Source organism: Narcine bancroftii, chromosome 11, assembly GCF_036971445.1.
Source record: "Narcine bancroftii isolate sNarBan1 chromosome 11, sNarBan1.hap1, whole genome shotgun sequence".
NCBI classification, from domain to species: domain Eukaryota; kingdom Metazoa; phylum Chordata; class Chondrichthyes; order Torpediniformes; family Narcinidae; genus Narcine; species Narcine bancroftii.
In genome coordinates, this window is record NC_091479.1 from 59,611,927 (window position 1) to 59,634,761 (window position 22,835).

General features: G+C 42.6%; 1 long non-coding RNA gene across 1 annotated transcript; it reads left to right on the forward strand.

Moving 5' to 3' along the window:
• The first annotated feature begins 339 nt into the window (after positions 1-339).
• LOC138745478 (uncharacterized) lies at positions 340-21,029 on the forward strand. Its single transcript, XR_011346303.1, has 3 exons — positions 340-488; positions 19,980-20,220; positions 20,651-21,029. It is a non-coding gene; the product is annotated as an uncharacterized lncRNA (long non-coding RNA).
• Positions 21,030-22,835: the final 1,806 nt, after the last annotated feature.

The following is a 22,835-nucleotide window of genomic DNA, read 5'->3' on the forward strand; positions in this document are numbered from 1 at the left end:
ATTGTACTGACAACGGTGTCATTGGCAAATTTGTAGATGGCATTTGAACGGTCATGGATGTAGTTGGAGCAGAGCAGGGAGCTAAGCACACATCCTTGAGGTGCATGTGTGGATTGTCAGTGTAGCGTGTCGAATGACTCAAAGACTTGTTGACTCAAACCAAGGGTTTTATTAACAAAAGACTGGAGTGTAGTACATGGAGGTCGACGAGTCCAGATTGACCTGGGTCTGGTTAGGAGCAGCCCTTTATGACCTGCCAGAGGGCGTGGCTACAGCTCTCAGCCAATCACTATCGCTATATGTAAATATATACAGTGGTGATAGGATCCCAGTCAGTGAGGAGATGTTACAGAACTGCACTGACTCTGGTCTTCTGATGAAAAAGTCAAAGATCCAGTGACAGAGGGAGCTGCAGAGGCCCCAATTTTGGAGCTTGCTGAAACGTGATGGATGGAAAACAGCCTGATGTATGTTTTGCTGTTGTCCAGGTCTGTGTGGAGAGCCAGTGAGACTGGAACAATTGTTGTTGTAGGCAAACTGCAGTGGGTCCAGGCTTTTCTTAGGTGTGAGTTAATTCTGGTCATAACATTACAGTAGATGTGAGTGCAACTGGGTGATAGTCATTGAGGCAGCTCACTCTGCTCTTCTTGGCTACAAATATGATTGATGCCCTTTTGAAGCAGGTGGGAGCCTCCAACTGCAGCAGTGAGAGATTGAAAATGTCCGTAAACACTCCACCTAGTTGGTTGGCACAGATTTTCAGTCCCCTGCCAGGTTCTCCACCAGGGCCTGATGCCTTGCAAGGGCTCACCCTCTTGAAAGATGTTATGATGTTGATCTCTGAGACAGACATCATGGGGTCACCATCTTCTGCAGGATTCTCATTGTTCTGGTTGAATTCTCCTTTCAAACTGACCCTAAAAGGTGTTCGGCTGATCAGATAATGAAGCATCGCAGCCATTTATGATGTTAGGACTTTGCCTTGTGGGATGAAATAGCCTGCAAGCCCTGCCAAAGGTGGTCCTGTTTCCTACTTCATTCAGACATGCCTCATTGCTGTTGGCCGCACCTGGACTTCCTGTAGAGATCTGGATCATCGGACTTAAACTCCATCGACCTAGCCCTCAGCAGGTTCTGAATCCTTTGGTTCACAAGACTATCCTTTTAATTTCCCAACTGATTTCTGCTTGTAATATATATTAGGATAGGTTTTCTCAAGATTGGTTCTCATTATATTAATGCCTCAAACAGTATAGCCACATAAATTCAACACTTGGTGCAATTATGTGGCTATTTAAGGCATTAATATAGTTCCTGAATATAATATAACTCCTGGAAAACCCTAAACCTTTCCTTTCATGAGCTGCCCATGTGCTCCTAATATACACGCAAAATGCCTTGTGATTCATCTTAATCCTGCTTGCCAAGAACATTTTATGGCCTCCTATTTTATAGCTCTTAATTTCTTGTTGAAGTTCTTTCCTGCTTTCTTTATATTCTTGAGGGACCCAGTTTGATTTTAGCCTCTAAAACATTATATGTGCTTCCTTTTGCTTTTCAATGAAATGTACCACATCTCATGTCATCTGAGATTTCTCTTGCCAATCAGATGTAGATTTACCCCTGAACAGCCACTTCCATTCTGTGCTCACCAGCTCCCATCTAATGGTGTTGTAAGGAGCCTTCCCCCAATTTTGCACTTTCATCCAAGCATGAGTCTCTTCTGGAAGAAGCCTCTACTTACTCAGAAGTTGGAGGAGATTTGTCATGGCGTCAGATCCTCCAACAAGATTCGACAGGTGCGCTGTGGAAAGTATACTGGCTGGTTGCATTGCAGCCAACTTTGGGAATTCGAGTACACAGGAACACAGAAGGTTGCAAACACAGCCAGGTCCATCACAGGTTCCAACCTCCCATCCATGACAGACATGGATGTGAGGCACTGTCTCAAGAAGCCAGCCAAGATCATAAAGAACCTCCATCAACCTCTTCTCACTGCTCCCTTCAGACATAAGGTGCAGAAGCCTGAAGACCAGCATCTCTAGATTCAAGAACAGTTTCTTTCCAACAGCCATCAGGCTCTTGAACTAATGAGGGACTGATCTAACTCCAGAAAAGAACTGCCTGCACTTTTGTAAAAACACAATTCTGGAGAAACTCAGAAAATCACATAGCGTACTTTATAAAAGATATATAATTCAATGTTTTGGCCTGAGCCCTTCATCAATGTATGAGTAACATGTAGGCAGGTGCGTGAATAAAATGGTAGGTGGGCTGGGTCAGTGGGAGGAACACCGTCTCACAGACAAGAGGTAAGAGGTGAATAAGGGAGGGAGGGACATCACAAGAGAGAACAGGGGGAGGGGGTGGGATACAGCTCTATGAATGGAGAAGGAAGTGGATGGAGAGTTGGAGGAAATGAGATAGAGGAATAAGGAAGAGAGGGAAAATGGGGAGTAGGTTACAAGAAACATGAGAGGTCGACATAAATGCCATCCCGTTGGAGAGTAGCCCAGATGGAATATTAGGTGTTGCTCCTTCAATTTACGAGAGATCCCCGTCATGGATGCGGACAGAGCAGAAGTGCTCAGTGAAGTGATCGCTCAGTCTGCATCCAGTCTCTATGATATAAAGTGGGCCACAACGGGAGCAGCGGATGCAGCAAATTGTTCCTGCGAGACTGTTTGAGGCCCCAAATGGTGGTGAAGGAGGAGGTGTGGGCGCAAGTGTGGTCCTTCCTGCAGTCACAGGGGAAGGTATCAAGGGGGCGAGTAGTGGAAATCATCTGCACTATTAGTGGGAATGCCAGCTCTGCTGCATGGTTTGCACTAGGACAACTGTGAGTATTTATTATACTTTTAATTGCATATATTATCTCTTTTAAATTCAATTATGTATATTATGTATTTTTCTGATTGCTTGCAGCAGGTAAGAATTTTGGTGCATATGATCGTTGTAGGATGTGTATGAGAATAAACTCTTTTATTATCCTTCGCCATAACTATCTGACAACACATGCTCCCAACCTAATGAAAATGGCCAGGCTCATTTCCCACTAAAGGCCCAGTACAACCTCTTCCCAAGTTGAAGTATCTATAGTTGCGTTTGTAAACTCTCCTGGATGTTTCAAACAAATTCTTCCCCATGTGGTTAAAAAAAATGGTGGAGCAGAGATGGGACTTCATTGTAGGAATTGATGAACAAAGCTGGTCTGAACTCTATCGGGATAGTATAACTAATACGATCAATGTAATATATGGGTTAGTATATAATTTTTTGCATCAGTTGTATCTCACACCACAGAAACGAAATAAATCAAAATTAGTCCTATCAGACCAATGTTTTAGATGTGGCAAAGAGGTAAGAACTTTTTTTTACATTCAACCTGGTTATGTTCTAAAGTGAGACAGGAATGACAGGAATTATAGAAAGGTTGCTATGGCTACAGTTAGGTTTGATTATAGCTCTCAGCTATAGTCCAAAGGCTGTAGCTTGAATCTATAGGAGAAGTGGCAGCTCTGCCTTTTATAGTCAGCTCAGCTGCATCACAACTGGGGCGTGGCTTGAGCGGGCCGGCTGCCAATTGGTTACCTCGGATGCCCAGCCCCTGATTGGGCCCCCTGTGATCCACTGGCGGTGATTGTCTAGTTTCACCACTCAGTACCCCCCCCCCCCCCCCAGGATATAAGTCTGCTGGTCTTTTGCCGCCATCAACACGGATCCGGTCATCGACCATTCGAAGATCAAGAGCCTACGGGCCACCTAGGGGTGGATAAAACATTCAGTACTACCACTATCAAAGAGGCAGTTCGATTTGTGCCCATTCACTTCGATCTGGATCATGGAGTTCGTCATCAGGTGAGGGCTGGCTTGGTCCAAGGTGATCGATGTGTCATCTTTGGTGGCAGCGGGGAGGCCCATTGTCCAAGATGGTGGCCTACATGTTTATCATGCTGCCAACGTCGATGAAGAAGGTGGAAGTGGCATCATAGGGGGCAGAAGTTGCATTGTTAAAGAGGGCTGCCGCTGCGTAGCGGATAGGGGTGGCAGCGAGTAAGATGGTGCCCTCTTTACCGTGCACGCTTGCTGGCACCAGAAGCTCCTCAGCCACACACGTCGCACTGCTTTGGGATGAGGCTCTGGACCTACAGACCCGTTGATAGTGCTCCTTTATTTCGCAGCCTGAGCAGGTAGCTCATTTCACGGGGCGGAGATGTCATAGGTGTCTTGCCTGCCTACAGAAGTGGCACTTCGTAGATTCCAGCACCACTGCAGCGACATGCAGGCTCAACTGTCTGTAGTGAAGCTTTGATATGAGTCAGAATTTTGGATGACTGGCACTGAGTACAAGTCCTGGCCCATGGGGCAACCTCTTTGTGGAGGCCGTGCCAGACATATTTGTTCGCCACCTTTTTGACTATAGTCCTGATGGCGGGTTGAGCCAAGTGGTGGACCGAGTTGAAAACCCACCTCTTCCATGCAGCCAGAATGAGAGGGCAAGGTGAATTAATACCTAATGGTACATTTGTTTAAAAAAAAGTAAAAGGAAACATCAACAGATTATTAAAAAATTATATTTTCCGAAATTATCTGAGCCTGCTTGTTTACAAAAAGCCACGACTCAGCGTGAAATGGATCCAGGAAAACAAGCGAAGAATTCGGCCTTGCAGCTCCGTTCTGATTCCGTAAGTCTTTCTGAAGGTCGTTTTCAGCTGCCTTTAGAAGAAAGGGCTGGCCGGATGCCAGTATTTCAAACAACGTCTACTGAGACTTTGACTGCTGAATTAGCTGGGGCGCCACCAGCTGGAGAGTTAAAGAGTTGTTATTTGACTGCTATACCACCAGTTATATCAGCTCTTCCAGATACTGATGTAACGAAGCTTTTAAAGGAGGTTTGGATCAAAGATAACCCTGATCATCAGCCTCCTGATACTTCGGGGGGGTAGGGGCTCTTACACGGAGTCAAACTGCAAGAAAAGCTACTAAATTAAAAGAAGGGATAGAAGGTCCTCTGATTCCACAAGAACAGCAGGATCCTACCATGTCTGGATCTACTTATGTTGATATACTTTTCAAGAGTCTTGAACATAAGATACTTTCTTCAATGATGCATTTAGGTGATTCTATGAATAATCTTACTTCTAAGATTAATGCATTGGTGGATGTCAATACTCAACAGATGGCTAATTATGGAGCTTTTAAAGTTGAAACTATTGAAAGACGTGAGATGTGTGATCAAGAATTATCTGATGTACAAGATCAATTGCAAGATGTGAATAAAACAATTGAAACGTTACAGATTCAGAATAAAAATTTAGCAAAAAAGGTTGATTATTTGGAGAACCAATCCAGACGGAATAATGTGAAAATTGTCGGCTTGCCAGAAGGCATAGAAGGGCCAGATCCAAGAAAATTTTTCACTGAATGGATTCCACAAGTGTTGGGACAAGATAAGTTTTCTTAAGGTTTAATATTGGAACGGGCTCATAGAGCTTTGAGAAGGAGACCTTTTTCAGGACAGAATCCAAGACCTGTTCTGGTTCGGTGTTTAAATTACTGTGATAGAAAGACTTTTTTACGTACGGCTATTAGAAATGCACAGCAAAACAAATCTCCTTTGATGGTTCAGAGTAATCGTGTTTTCTTCTATCCGGATTTGAGTCAGGAAATTATGTTTCAACGACTTCAATTTAATTCTGTGAAAGAATTATTGTGGAAAAAAGGATATAAGGCAACATTTAGATACCCTGCGGTACTGAAGATTTTTCAGGATGGATATCAACCAAAGTTCTTTGATAATCCTAAAGAAGCTATGGATTTTGCTCAGTCTTTACCAATTACACAATTCCAGGAATGACGTAGTCCTCCACGGTCTCCAAAGAGGGCAGAGCTGCAAGAAGGGAATTTGATTTCTGGAAGAAATGGAAGAAATGGTGGTCGCAATGGCAAAGGAAACTCATTTAATAGATAAGGAACATTTGAAACTCAAACGTGAATGGGTTGGGCACGTTTTTTATTCTTTGTTTAATTCTAAGGCAAAAGGTGTGGCAATTTTGGTACATAAGAATCTACCATTTTAGTTACAGAGTGAAAAGAAAAATGGTGGAAGATTATTAAAATTAAATTTTACAATCTTTAATGAGGCATGGACTTTGCTTGATGTTTATGCTCCTAATGTTGAGGATACTGCTTTTGCTGTGGATATGTCTTTATTACTTGGACAATCGAACTCTAATGTGATGTTGGGGGAGATTTGAATGTGGTGTTGGAGTACTCAATTACTCAAGAGTAATTAAGAAGTCTAAGATGGCAATCCAAGTGATTAATATGATGGCAGATTTGAATTTAATTGATATTTGGCGAAGAGTTAATCCTACAGAGAAAGATTTTTCTTTTTATTCCTCGCGACATAATTCTTTTTCTAGAATTGATTATTTTTTAATATCAGCACATTTGCAGGATAGGGTTACATCTGTGGAGTATAAGGCTAGATTGGTTTCGGATCATTCATTATTATTATTAGAATATTTGAGTTCACAAGATGTTCAGAAAGCTTCAAGATGGAGATTTAATACTATGCTATTACGATGCGAATTTAATTCTGTGAAAGAACGGTTGTGGAAAAAAAAAGACAGGGCAACATTCAGGTATTCTGCAGTACTGAAGATTTTTTAGGATGGAAATTAGCCAAAATTCTTTGACAATCCTAAAGAGGTTATGGACTTTGCTTAGTCTCTACCAATCATGCAGTTTCAGGAACGATGTAGTCCTTCAAGGTCTCCAAAGAGAGTAGAGATGTAAGGTGGTATCCAGATTTTTAAAAGAAATGGAAGCAATGGTGATTGAAGTGGTAACGTTGATTTAAAAAAAAATCTTTTATCTTTTTTTTGAAAAGAGTTTAAATAGTTTAAATAATGATGATAGTTTAATGAAATGGGAGTTGGGAGAGGGAACTGGGTGGGCACTAGTTTCCAGAAGTCATCAGCTACCTGTGAGTTATCTCACACCCAATATTTTGGGGGAGTTACCGCTTTGGGCGGTTTAAACAGGAGAAGGTAGTTGTGACCTCCGACCTGTTTTTTTTTCTTTTTAATTTTTGGGTTAAGAAGTGAAGGGGTTTTTTAATTATTTTTTTTAACTCTTTTGGTTTTGATTGTAATTGAGAGGGAATTAGGAGGTTTTTTTTCTCTCCTTTTTTTCTCATTTTTTTGGGGGGGGGTTTTCTCTTTTTTCTTTCTTTTTTAAGAGGATGATGTCACAGAAGATAATAAGTCAAAAATTGAGGATGTTGAATTAGATGAAGAGGAAGATGAGGGGAAAGGTGATAAGAAGAATAAGAAAATTAAGTACAAATACATTGAGGGAGAAGAGTTTAACAAAATTAAGTTAATTTTGATAGAGAATTTTGAAGATGTTATAAATGAAGAATATGGAGAATTTTATAAGAGTTTGAACTTTTTTTTCTTTTTTTTCTCTTTTTTTATATAAGGGAAGGGGAAGGGAATAAAAAGTTTATCTGATTGTTTTTCTAAGGGAGGATGTTTTTGTTCTCTCGATGAATTTTAAAGGAAACTTGGTATTAATGGAAATTCTGTATTTATGTATTATTAATTATGATTTTTTGTATAACAGATATGTGGTTGATATATGATTTTAATATTTGAATTTAGTTTTAAAGTGGATTTCTTTTGTTAAATACATGAATTATGTTTGATTTAAATATATGTTTAAGGGTATTATTTTAGTATTGATATTTTTTTGTTGTTAGTAATTTTTTTGTTGTTAAGTTTTATCCTTTTTTTTGTAAGTGGGGTTTTTTTCTATTTTATTTACAACATTGTTAATTAATTCTTCATTCTTTATTTTGGGGGGAGGGTTGGATTAATTTTAAATTAGATGATTAATGTTGTGTTATAATTATTGGGGGGGTTAATTTGTGTAGTTTAATGATGTAGTATTCTAATTTTTATTATCTTATTTTTTATTATTTCTTTAAATATAATTTTTATTTTATTCATGTCATAAAATTTTAAATAAAGTTTAAAAAAAAAACCTGAAATTGCTTTCCTCAATTATCAGTCCTTCCAAACATTCTGATGACTTAAGGTCCAACAATGACCACTGGTGGGGCCAACCCACACTTCTTCAAACTTTCACTCCATGTTTGAGTTTCTTCTTTTATCTTTTCCTTTTCTACCTCTCAAAGAAAAGCAAAGGGAAAAGTTCTACCAGGCCTTACCCAAACTTAGTTTACATGAAAGTACTGCTGTAGGAAATGAGACAAACCATTTCTCAATCTGTTCCAATGATCTTGAGCTCATTCTTGACATATCTTCAAAGTCAGCCTTGGCCTGATTCTGAATTTTAACTTGTGTCCCCACTCTGCCTCTCTCTATCAATACTGTTCACGCTGTTGACTCATGGCTTCACCGCCAAATTCAGTTCAAAGAGAATCATCAAGTTTGCGGATGATACAGCAGTAGCCGACCTTGTCAGTATCAGCAGACAGATTTTGGGGTTCATGTCCATACATCCTTCAAGGTCATTGCTCAGGTTGATAGGAGAGTTAAAAAAACCTATGGGATTCTGGACTTCATTAATAGGGGGATTGTGTATAAGAGTAGAGAAGTCATGTTGCAGCTTTATAAATCTCTGATGAGACCACATTTGGAATATTGTGTCCATTTCTGGTCGCCTCATTATAGGAAGGATGTAGAGGCTATGGAGAGGGTGTAGAGGAGATTTACAAGGACGTTGCCTGGACTGGAGGGCATGTTTTATGAGGCAAGTTTGGCCAAGCTGGGACTTTTCTCTTTGGAGTGTAGAAGGATGAGAGGGAACTTGATGGAGTCCACAAAATTTTGAGGGGCATAGATAGAATGGACAGCCAATACCTATTTTCTAGGTGGGAGTAACAACCACTAGAGGACACATACAAGATTAAGGGAGGGAAGACATCAGGGGTAGGCTTTTTACACAGAGTTGTTGAGGCCTGGAATGCCTTGCCAGGAGTGGTGGTAGAGGCTGAAACATTAGGGTCCTTTAAAATATTATTAGACGGGCACATGGACAAAAGGAAAGTAGAGGGTTATAGGGTAGGGAGGGTTTAGCACTTTTATGTGGTTTGGCACAACATGGAGGGCCGAAGGGCCTGTACTGTGCTGCAATGTTTTAATGTTTAATGTTTAACAATGAGTTGGATAACAGAGAGGAGGTTGAGCAGCTGGTAAAATGTACCCTCATCTCCAGAAAATGAGCTGGCCAAGAATAAGACTTGGATTGTAGCACGGTTCCACAGCAGACCCCATCAACTTCAGCAGTTTGGAAGAAACAGCTCCAATCCTTCATCCCACCAGTGGAAATCAATCAACAAGTCTCCTGATCGCAATTACAGGTTCCGTTTAAACCACAGGTGGCTCTGTTGCCGCCTGCCCTCACTGTTCTGTTCTGGTTGGTTAAGGGGACACAGAGAAGCATCAGAAAAGCAGCAGCCATGGGCTCGTGGGAATCAGGTGCTGGGACCAGGATCCATGAGGGAGCTGATGGCAAGCAGGGCTCGTGAAGGGACACGGGCGCTGACGGCTTTCTGATCGTACTGGGTGTCGGGAACCAGGAGGTCAGGGTCACCACTGGCAGTGCAACTGCAGAGATTGTGGGAACAGGGGAGGTGAATCCATGGATACTTGGTGACTCTGAAGGGGTTCTCCTTTGCTTCTCTTTCTCCTATTAGTGGGAGTGTCAGGCTAGTGATCCCTCTTTCTGTGTCTTTATGTCAGGCATAAGTTGATGAATTTGGTGTATTATGTACAAACTACTGGCAAATATCCAGTCATTAGAGAATAAAATGGATGACCTCAGGGCCAGGCTGCTTTATCAGAGACAGGCGAGACAAATCTCAGTTGTTTGCTGTGCTGAGACCTGGCCAACAGAGAACATGCCGGATATTGCAATCCAACCAGAGGATTTTAGCATTCACAGACTGGATCAGAACCTCGGATTCTTGGATTATGCCGGGGGGGTGGGGGAGGGGGAGGGGCAGCGGTGGGGGGGGGGGGGTTGGAGAGGAGTGGTGGTGTCTCCATTTATTTAATATCAGTTGGGGCACGGACACTAAAGTTAATGTTGACCTCCTGCTCTACTGCCTTAGAGCAAATCTCGCTTCAATGCAGTTCTCATCAGTGATTCTCACCGGAGTTTACATCCCTCCAGATGGTGGTTACAGTCACCCGCGGAGCTGTAAACAAGAGGCCGGCCACCCCGATGCACTACAAATCATAGCTGGTAACTTTAACCAGGCCTGTATTAAGAATACCCTGTGCAATTATCACCAGCACACAACCTTCTCTACAGATCCCAGCGCACTTTATCACTGCTACACCCAAGAAAAGGAAGGCCTATTGTTCTTTACTGAGATGGCAAGTCAGATCATTTGGGATTGCTCCTTCTACCTGCAGGCTCCAGAGATTCAGACAGCCAGAAAGTGGTGGCAGGACGTTATGGAACTGCCTTGCGTCAGTGGATATTGGGAGATGTTCAAGAACTCAGCTGAGGATGTGAATCATTACACCAGGGTTGCTACAGACTTTATCAAAACTGCTGTAGACGAATGTGTCCCCACAAATCATTCAGAGTTTTCCCCAACCAGAAATCCTGAACCTGCTGAGAGCCAGTTGACAGTCATTTAAATCCAGAAATCCAGATCTCTACACAAGGAGCAGGTACGACCTATGGCGAGCCATCTCTTGAGGTCAGTGTGCTGCCTGCCAGGAATGAAAATAACGAAGGATACCCAACAGCCATGGCAAGGCCTAAATGACGAAACCAAATCCGGTACAGTAGGAGACAGAAAAGCTTCACTCCCTGATGATCTCAATGCCTTCAACACCCGATTTCACCACTAGAACAAGGGAGAACTACTGTGTACCCCCTTGTCACCTGATGATCCTCTACTGTCAGTATCCAAAGGTGTGGGCTGCCTTCAGGCGAGTGAATCTGAGGAAAACATCCAGTCCAGGCGGAGAACCTGGCCAAATATTGAAAAGTTGTGCTGACTAACTGGCCAATGTATTCATGGATATCTTCAGCATCTCTCTTCAGCAGGGTGTTGTATCCACCTGTTTCAAATAGGCCTCAATTGTACCAGTGCCCAAGAAGAAATAGCATAACCTGCCAAAATGACTATCGAGCAGTGGTACTCCCACCAACAGTGATGAAGTGCTTTGAGAGGCTGGTGATGAAACACAACAGCTCCTGTCCGAGCGGCAACGTGGATCTGTTCCAGTTTGTCCACTGTAGCAACAAGTCCATAGCTGATGCCATCTCATTGGCTCTGCACAAAGCCCTGGAACACCTGGACACCAAAGTTGCATACATCAGGATGCTCTTTATCGACTACATTTCAGCATTTAACACCATCATCCCCTCAAAACTGATCAGCGAACTCCAAGATGTGGGCCTCAACACCTCATTGTGTGATTAGTTCCTGGATATCCTCAACTATAGGTGATAATCAGTGCAAATTGGTAAGAACTTCTCCTCTACAATGTCCATCAGCACTGGAGCACCACAAGGCTGCATTCTTAGCCCCCTGCTCCACTTGCTTTACACCTCTGACAGTGTAGCTCGGTAATGACAACACTAGCTACAAAGATGATGATGGGTTGTATAATAAGGGCAATGTGTCAGCAGACAGGAGGGACCTTGAAAACTTGGCTGAATAGTGTACTAACATTAATCTCGCACCAGAACCAAGGAACTAATTGTGTACTTTAAGAAGGACAAACCTGGGGAATACAATCCAGTTATCATTGAGGTGGAGATGGAGTTGCCTGGAGTTACTGCCTCAGAGTATAATGATAGTGATCATGGTTGCAATGCAACTAGCAATGCCTTCCTGTTTGATTATACTTGGCTGCTATCAAGGGCCAAAACACATTTTGCAGATCTGTAATGGAAACTTGCAGCCTCATGGTCTCATGGTGCTGTTTACAACAACTTTAAAGTAAAGGACCTTTTCCTTCATCCATGTGCTGTGTAAGAACTCACACATATGAATACAAGATGAAACATGGTGTCAGAAGTGGGATGAAGGAAGTTAAAAGGAATTACTTTAAAAGGTAAAACCTAAAGTCAGCCACTGATCAGTGAAGAGAAGCCAACACAGTGAAGCTTGGAAGGATTACATCCACCAGCGAAACTTCAGCTGACAGGTAATGTGGCTGAAAATTGGAATAGATTTAAACTGCATTTTGGATGGTATTTAGTGGCAGTCGGAGCTGATGGGAAAAGTGATAAAGTGAAAGTGTCAGTTTTCTTACGTCATGGGTGATGAAGCTCTGGACGTATAATAACTTCACATTTGCTGCTGAAGGAGACAAAATAAAACTGGAAAAAATATAATGGAGCAGTTTTAGGCATACTGTATACCTAAATGTAATGTGATGTTTGAGAGGCACAGATTTTACATATGTATACAGAAAATGGAAGAAAGTATTGATCAGTATGTGATTGAATTGAGAAACAGAAGCAAAGCGTGTGAATTTGGAGGACTGACTGACTCGCTGATAAAAGACAGACATGTGTGGTATTCCAGATAATAGTCTAAGGGAAAGACTGCTAAGAGAGCAAAATCTAGACATGGAAAAAGCCATAGCACCCTGTAGGGCTACAGAAACTGTAAAATTTCAGGTAAAAGAGCTGTTCAGTGAAATTGGCTGTAATGTGGATGCAGTGAGCAACAGCAGGCATAAACTGTTTAACAAAAAGCGTGCCAAATTGGAAAGAGAGGCATGGCCAGTGAACAAAAAAAAGTGGTAATTGAAAGCCATGTCGCCGATGCGGTTCACAACACCTACCAAAAAAGTATCCAGCATATGTTAAAATATTCTATATGTGCAACAAAAGCAACCATTATGCCCATTGATGTAGGAACCAAGTGCAAAGAAGCAAAGTTCATGCAGTCGATGAAAGGGAGTTAGAAGAATTCTATGTGAATGTTGTGACTGAAAACAAAAAAGAAAATAGAGACTGGATGTTGAGATTAAAAGTGAACGACATTTACGTTTCAGTTAAATTGGATACCAGAGCACAAATTAACGTAATATCAGAGACTGATTTTAAGAAGATTAGACCCAGACCAAAGGTGTATGGAACAAAAGTGAAGGTGACATGATATTCAGGTACTGATATACCATTGCAAAGAGAATGCATGGTCAAAGTGAAACACAAGGGCAAAGAGCATATAGTGGTACCAAAGAATGTGTAGGCCATACTGGGTGTAACAGCCTGTGAGAAACTGAACCTGGTAAAATAGAGTCCTTGTGGTAGAAAGTGAAAGAGAGACAGTCTATGATGAACTCATGAAAGAGTACAATGACCTATTTCAGGGTCTAGGCTGCCTTCCAGGAGAACACACGATCAGAGTGGATAAATGTGTGCCACCAATAATACATCCATGCAGAAAAGTTCCATTTTTACTTCAAAAGCAACTAAAAGCAGAGTTGGACAGGATGGAAAGCTTTGATGAGCCTTCCTTATCTATCTTCTGAAAACAATAAGCCTTCCTTATCTTGGGTGTAGCAGTGATAAAGTGCGCTGGGATCTATGGAGAAGGTTGTGTGCTGGTGATAATTGCACAGGGTATTCTTAAGACAGGCCTGGTTAAAGTTACCAGCTATGATTTGTAGTGGATCGGGGTGGACGGCCTCTTGTTTACTGACCACATAATGCAGCTCCGCGGGTGACTGTTTGTAACCAGCATCAGGAGGGATGTAAACTCTGGTGAGAATCACTGATGAGAACTGCATTGAAGCGAGATTTGCTCTAAGGCAGTAGAGCAGGAGGTCAACATTAACTTTAGTGTCCGTGCCCCAACTGATATTAAATAAATGCAGACACCACCACCCCTCTCTCCCCCCCCCCCCACTTTGTCAGAATCCAAGAATATGATTCAGAATATAGATGAGCCAATGGAGTGGGGGAGTTCACTCGTCATTGTGGACAAAAAGAATGGAAAGCTTAGAATTTGCCTGGATCCAAGATCAAAACAGAGCAATAAAGAGAACACTTTAAGCTTCCGACATGTGAAGAAATCATGTCTCAGTTTGCAAATTCAAAGCTTTTCAGCAAGTTAGATGCATCATCAGGATGATGATCATCAGGCAGTTAAAATTAGATAAAGCAAGTTCAAGACTATGCACTTTCAATAGTCCATTTGGCAGATACAGATTCCTAAGGTTACCATTCGGAATTACCTCATCTCCTGAAGTGTATCACAAAGCTATCCGTATGGTCCATGAGCACCTGGATGGAGTTGCCACCTCAATGGATGACATCATAGTATGGGGAACCATGTGAATGGAGCATGATGAGAGATGAAGGAAAGTGCTGGAAGTAACAAGGAAAGCAAACCTGAAGCTGAATAGAGAGAAATGGCAGCTCGAGGTGACAGAACTAACATTTGTAGGAGATATTATTGGCAGTGAGGGCATCAGACCAGAACCCAGATCCCAGATTCCCATTGGGAACATGCCAAGACCATAATGCAAAAAGGACATTTGATGGAATGGTCAACTAAATGGGTAAATTCATATCCAACCTCTCAGAAAAGATGGCTCCATTGAGAAGATTAACAGAAAAGAATATTGAATGGGAGTGGGATCATGACCATGAAAAGTCATGGAGTGAACTAAAGAAACTGCTTACAGAGGAACCAGTTTGAGGTTTTACAACCCAGCGAGACCCATCAAGATATCATTAGATGCATCATATAGTGGGCTCAGTGCAGCTCTTTTGCAGAAGTATGATGACTGGCAACACATTACATATGCATCACGTTCAATGACAGACGTGGAGGCATGATAAGCTCAAATTGAAAAGGAGCTGCTCAGCATCACATATGCCTCACTTTTCATACACTACTATTGTTATTTTTTATAGTAATGTTGTAAGATGGTAATAATATGAATGTTTGCACTAGGATGCTGCCACAAAACACCGAATTTCATGACTTGTTCGTGGCAATAAATCCTGGATCTGATTCAGATTCGGATTCCTGGCCTGTTCTCCATATCCAATTATCACTCTTCATCTGTTGGTATTTACTTGTCCCCCTACCATTTCTTTTATTCAGGGGCTATCTGTTTTCATTACGTACCTTGAGGAAAGGCTCAGGCCTGAAATATCAGTAATATATCTTTACCTCCTGTGGACGCTGTGAGACCAGCTGAGTCCCACCAGCATTTCTGTGTTTTTACCTCAATCACAGTGTCTGCAGACTTTCGTGTTTCACTCTGTGGATCCCATGTCTCATGACTTTATGAATGTGTCTCCCACGAGAAAACTTGTCAAATGCCTTGCTCCAAACCATATACTCAACTTCCACCAACCTACCTTCATTAATTTCTTTTGTTCCTTCCTCAAAAAACTCACTTAGCCTTCCTTGTTCGGCATGACATCCCCTCACAAAGCCATGCTGACTATTCCAAAGGTGCAGAGAGAATACAACTGGCAATGAAAAACGTGGGAGCAGAAAGACAGAATGTGGCTGAAAGCCAGTGAGAGGAAACTCTTGAAGGTGGAGTGTGATGCTGAATTGGAGGAATTCCTTGAATGTTTATGGGACGGTTATCTAGACCAATATGTCAAGGAACCAACTCGGGAGCAGGCCATTTTAGATTGGGTATTATGCAATGATAAGGGGCTAATCAACAATCTTGTTGTACGAGGCCCTTTGGGTAGGAGAGCCAGTGGATATGGTGTACCTGGACTTCCAAAAGGCATTCGATAAGGTCCCGCATAAACGACTGGCTTCCAAAATCAAGGCTGATGGGATTGGGGGAAAGTATTGATGTGGATTGAGAACTGGCTGGCAGGTAGAAGACAGAGAGTTGGGATAAATGGCTAATTTTCTGAGTGGCAGGCGGTGACCAGTGGGGTGCCACAGGGATCTGTACTGGGACCCCAGCTGTTCACAATTTACATTAATGATCTGGATGAGGGGATTGGATGTAATATCTCCAAATTTGCAGATGGCACTAAGCTAGGAGGGGTTGTGTGCACGGAAGAGGGGGTCAGGAAGCTCTAGTGAGATTTGGATAAATTGAGGGACTGGGCAGATACATGGCAAATGCACTACAATGTGGATAAATGTGAGGTTATCCACTTTGGTAATACAAAGCGGAGGGCAGATTACTATTTGAATGGCAATAGATTAAGAGATGGGAAAGTGCAGAGAGACCTAGGGGTACTTGTACACCAGTCTCTGAAGGCGAGCATACAGGTACAGCAGGCGGTTAAAAAGGCAAATGGTATGTTGGCCTTCTTATCAAGAGGGTTTGAGTATAGGAACAAGGATACCTTACTGCAGCTGTACAGGGCCAGTTTTGGTCACCTTATCTAAGGAAGGATGTTCTTGCAATGGAGGGAGTGCAGAGGCGATTCACCAGGCTGATACCTGGAATGGCAGGAATGACTTATGAGGAAAGATTACGCAAATTGGGATTGTACTCGCTGGAGTTTAGAAGATTGAGAGGGGATCTCATAGAGACCTATAAAATTCTGACAGGACTGGACAGAATGGATGCAGATGGAATGTTTCCAATGATGGGAAAATCCAGAACCCGGGGCCATGGTTTGAGGATAATAGGCAAACCATTTAGGACCGAGATGAGGAGGAATTTCTTTACCCAGAGGGTAGTGAATCTGTGGAATTCATTGCCACAGAGGGCAGTAGAGGCAGGTTCATTAAATATATTTAAGAGGGAATTAGATCTATTTCTTCAGTATAAGGGTATTAAAGGTTACGGAGAGAAGGCGGGGGCGGGGTACTGAACTTTAAGATCAACCATGATCTCGTTGAATGGCGGAGCAGGCTCGAAGGGTCGAATGACCTACTCCTGCTCCTATCTTCTATGTTTCTATTAAAACGATAATGACAATGAATTTATTGTCATCTACATTGTAACATGTACAGATGCATTGAAATTCTTACTTGCTGCAGCTGAACGGGTGCTTTAAAAAAGCACACCAATTGCAGACATAATTGAATTAAAAAAGGACAATAAATTAGATGACGGGGTGGATGCAGCCAGCAGTGGCCTCTCCAGAGTGGGTGCCACAGGAACTCCCCAAGTAGGCACTGTGCACAATCACTGATCGGACAAGAATGGATGTTGGGACACAGGGAGCTGGGGGCTGAAATTTGCGTCTCACCGAGCAAGAGCAGACTTCCAAGAAGGGGCCGTGAATTTGTGCGGACTCGATTGCTGAGGAATGGCGCTTCCATTGTGGCCTCATCGGCTGAGGAGATAGAGGCTTTTGTTGGGGTGAGGTGCCTTCGATGCCAGTGTTGGCATTACCTGTTGACGGTGGTCGAGGAGACAGTATATTGTAGTCGGAGGTGGTGTTCCATGGTGTCCAAGAGTGGCGGAGTCATGTGCTGGATTCAGGGGTTCTGAGGATGCATTGTTCAGGATCATGGAACCTCATGGTGGATGGTGCTGTGGTTTCAACCTCAAGCGATTTCCCCTTAAAGCTGGCAGATATTTAACATCTTGAGGACAGCAGATGCCAGTAAACCTGGCCTAAGATGGCAGTAGCCTTCAGTGGCCATTCCGGACTGAATGAATTGTTTTTTCATTTGAGCTAGTGGACATTTTAACATCTAAAGTTGAATGATATTGCCACCTGTCTTTACTGTACCCACATCCTAGCCTCTGAAAAGCAATGTACTTTTTAAAAAAATATACATTTTAAATAGTTTTGTGCGATTGTTGTTTGAGTGGAAGGGTAATAGTTTATTTTTGTGATATTTTGTTGTTCTGTGGAAATACAGTGGTGGCTAAGGCCCAAGATGGCAGCGAGTCAGTTGCTCGCAGTGGCTTTTTTGTACATGGGGTTTCTCTTCTTACGCTGTTTTTGTAATTTGTGTTGTTTTTATGCAGCCCCATTGTCTTGGAGAACGTGTTCTTGTGCTTCTACTGCAGCACTGCTTTGCCAGATGGTTTTAAAGCAACAAATGAAATCCATTTGACTAAATATTAAAAATGGGTAGATAATAAATATTCACACTTATCCTGAGGTTCAAAGGACCTGATTGATAGCTGTTGGAAGGAATTTGTGTTTGAATTGAGAGATGCTGGACTTCAGGCTGTGGTGATATGTAATTCCTCCATTAGGTCACCAGGGGTCATGCCGGTGACCTTGTATATAAAGCAGTCCAGAGCTACAGTTTAGCCTTCCAGGTTCGTCTTGCAGAGAGACAAGACCTCTTAGTGTACATATTAGTTTATTAAAGGTGTCTTATACTCACACTGCTGATGTGGTCATTGTCATTACACAGGCTTCTGTCCCTTCTTGTCTGAAAGTAGTGGTGAGAAGAGGTTGTGACCAGGGTGATTGGGGTCCTTTATGAAGTGACTGCCTTCTTGAGGCAGGGCCTCACAGAGATACATTCCATGGAGGTCAGAGCCTGAGCTGGACTTTGCTATGTTTACTACCTTCTGGAGCCTTGTGTGTTCATGGTCTTCCGAATTCCCAACTAGCCAGTGATGCAGCCAATCACTATACTTGCCGCAGCACACTTACAGGTCTGCTAGAGTATCCTGTGACATGCCAGCTCTCCTCAGACTCCTCAGAAAAAATGCAGTTGCCTCGATATACAAGAGAGGCCTTCTGATTTATACACTCCAAGTTCATACCTCTCTCCACCTCCATCCCATCAACGTGGACAAGTGCACGGTCCCTCAGCCTGCACTAAGCTCCTTGATTTTGGGGACACTGAGAACAAGTGGTTGTACAGGCATCACCCAATCATGTGCTCAATCTCCATCCTGTATTCTTCAACCAGCAACAGGGATGTCATCAGCAAATTAGTAGATTAATTTGGAGCTGATCATTGGTATACAGTTGAATAGAACAGAAGACTAAGCACATAGCCTTGGGGTACCCCTGTGTTGATGGTCAGTGAGGAAGGGGTGATGTTGCCAATTTTCATTCATCAGGATCTGCCAGTGAGGAAGTTGCAGAGAGGTGAGCAATCCTTGATCTTTTAGCTTGGGTCATGAGTTTTGCGGATGGTTTTGAAGGCCAAGCTCTTTTCAATGGTCAATAGCCTGAGGTAGGTGTTCCTGTGAATGGTGGACCAGCGAGATAACATCGGCTATTATCACTGTTGTCATGATCAACAAACTGAAGTGGGTCCTTATCCTTCCTAAGACAGGAATTGATTTATTCCAGAACCCAACTCCCAAAACACTTCATCAAGGTAGACACCAGGGCCGTAAGCCATGGAACCTAGAACGAAGCCTAAACTCCTCAAGTTAGGCCATATCCATGGTGGGAAATGGACTGTCGGTGTTTTGGATTGAGACCCAACTTAAAGACCAGGGTTCAACATTCTTTTTCCCTCTGTGTGTGAATATCTTGGTGAATATCTATTGCTGCTGGGTTTTGGGGTCCTCTGGGCTCGTAACAGTGCAAACTGTAGTTTTCATGTCAGATAGATCTAGCACAGTTTGGTAAATCCAATTATGCTCTTTAATGAGTTCCACTGAGTGATAAATTATGATGCAAACCAGATCTAAAAATTGTTTACGGATATCTGCTCTCCGATGAATTAAGAAGTCAGGGATTATGATAAAATCACCACTTGAGAGGTTTTCTGTTAATTTACATAGAACACAGAACATGACAGCGCAGTTTAGACCTTTCAGCCCATGATGTGGTGCTGACCCATGTATACCTACTCCACATCAATCAAACCCTTCCCTCCCTCACAGCTCTAACTCTCTAGTTTTCTAACATCCATATGCCCATCTAAGAATCTACTGAATGTCCCTATTATAGCAGCCTCCACCATCACCCCCAGAAAACCATTCCAGGCACCCACCTTCTCTGTGTGAAAAAACTTATCTCTAACATTGCTCCAAAACTTTCTTCCACTCACCTTAAACAGACGTTATTTGCTATTGTTTCCCCAGGAAAGAGGTGCTGGCCGTCCACCCTATCCAAGCCCCTCATAAAGTCTCCTTTCATCTTTCGATATTCCAGAGAGTTTCTGGATTGTTTTGGATCTCTGGGCATCTGCCGTCTTTTACTCTTCCAGAGGATCAGATGTTTTTCATTGGGGATCAGGCGATAATGCTGCACCGATGCTACATTTGCAAACTCTTTGATTTCAACAAGAAAGAAGAGACCTTTGCACCATCCACCTAATACAGAGTAAGTCTGGTCATCCTTTAGCTTGCTACTCTGCACCAATCCTGTTCCTAACCTCATTTTCCATTTGTGTTGTTTAAACTGCATGTTAAGCAATTTCCCCCAGCCAACAGTGCCCTCTATTTAACACTGAAATTATGTCCCTGAGCATGGTCTACATTCTTACACCAGGAAACAGCAGTTGTTAAAGGCCTGTGTGATATTTGGCTGAAACCCCACAACGTGACCATTCTTTATGACTGGTGAAGATTACATCTGAGGTAATTCAGCTGGGCTGTTGAAACATATTGAATGGAGTGCCACTTAATTTATCCCTGTTATTTACATTCAAGCAAATCCTTAAAGCTAAACAAATGAAACTCTTGTGAATTCTCTCTCCATAAATTCCCACTTGATTGAAGCTATGTTTTGTTTCTCTCCCCTTTCATTACAGTTACCTGCAAGCTGGTGTCTTAAACAGTTTTACAATCACCACAGTGTTGAATTTCCCAGAAGGTCTCCACAGCCAAATGCCTCCACAACCTCTACCACTGCTTCTTTCAGAACCCAAGGATCCAGGATATATGTGGAAGGATAGAAGTGACAGGGGAGAGGGCTGAGGGCCAAAGAAGGTTAGTTCTCTGAATGGAAAGGGAAGGAAAGCTGGAGAAGAGGAGAGAGGGATGAGAGAAAGGGGCCAACGGAAATTTGAGAAGCAACTGTCAATGCCATTTAGTTAGAGAATGCCCAGGCTGAATACAAGATGTTGTTAGTCCACCTTTCAGCTGTAACAATACTAATTTACTCCAGTTTACAAACAAATAAAGAATGTACTCACTTGTTTCTTTCAGCATATAATGAAGTCAACTTTCTTTATTTTCTGCAGACACAACGCTGCATTCTTCAACTTCCCAAACCCCTCTGACCTTCCCAATGGTTCACTGCCACATGGGCGACCCCGACACCCTCACTCTCCTCCACCTGCATCTGCAATCCATCACCCGTATACTGACGCTTTACATGTGCTATTACTCCCATGTGCTGCATCACTTACATTATCAGTGGTGGCAGGTACCGCTCTCGGCGTAACCGTGACAGCCCCAGCCTCTGAGCCATGCAAGGAGGCAACTGATTGGAACTGTCCTGCTACGTAACTGTCCGGAGCGATGACAGTTTGGCCCAACCTCCTCCAATAGTGCAAGACAGGTGATACATGGTCCAACTGGCAAGGGCGCAACTAGTCCCCTGGCTCTGGTCCTGATGCAGAACCCAGACCATCAATAGACGCCGGTTTCATTCTGTCAATGGAATCCATGTCAGCTTTTCCATTCAGGTGGTGTTGTAAGGCCTAAAAGGGACCATCGTAAATGGGCTGAAGTGGTTTGGGAACAGCATCCTGGTTGAGGAACACATGAGCATAGCGTATAAATCATTCAGCACATTATACGGCAGGTGATCCCTGCTGCGTGGGAGTACGTTTGACTAATCTCATGTTTTCCCATAGACGATCAACATAATAAACCAGATCATACAGCATTGTGTTTAGACTCGGATTCACAAACTCGCCTGGCAAGGTTAACATAATTGTTGATGGAAATGCTTAATGAGGTTGGTAAGTTGTAGTGCGAATACGGGCAATGCCCTGAAAATCAGAGAGAGCTCGGAACAACGCCAACTCGAACTGAGACCCTTGGTCTGTTGTAATAGTCACTGGAGCACTGAAACACAGAATCCAACAATCCACGAAAGCCCTAGCAATTGTCTCCGCAGAGGTGTCAGTGACAGGATCTCTGATCTTCACCCGTGACCAGATAAGTGTATCCCCAAGATGGTGGAAATGAGCCCATCAAGTCTAGGTGCTTGTGCTGGAAATGAGAATCAGGAACAACAAAATCCCCCAGCTTGGATTTTGTGTGTCTGGAGGCTTTAGAGCACTGACATGGCAGGCAGCTCTTTGCCCATAATCCACGCATTTAACGAGGCCAGGTAAAATGTTCTGTAATCAAGATGCTAAAGATTGTGAAGAGACTCTAAAAATCTCCCACCTCATAGCCGCCAACACAGAAAGCCTATGGAAAAATTGCAGACTAACGCCTTACCCGATTCATCCAGGGTCAAAGCTTGAAGATGGAGACCAGAGTTGATCCCGTGATACTGGATGAGATCAGGATTGGTGTGCTGTGCACGAGCCATGGCGGTGAAATTGATGGCAGTAATTGTATGTAAGGCGTCAATAGGGCGCCAGCCATGACATTCACTTTTCTGATGCATGGCTAATGAAAATTGTAAGTTTGTCTGTTTAATTCAAGTATTTTACAGATTTTGAATGATAAGTTGCTATGTCTTCAGCCCCAGGAAAAATAACAAATAAAACAGCTAATTGTAAAATTTAGAAACTTTTTTTCTAAGAGAACATTAATAGCTTGTCATAATGTTGATGTTGGTGATGGCTCTTGGAATAGTGACAGACATAGTTGGATCATTTTCATAGAATTAATTAAGACTCATGATTAACCCAATTAGGCTTATATTATGAAATATTAAGGGTATGAAATGGTCCAATTAAACACCATTGGATAGTTCATCACATTAAAGGCTGATATTGTTTTTTTTCAAGAAACCCATATCAGGAATTATGA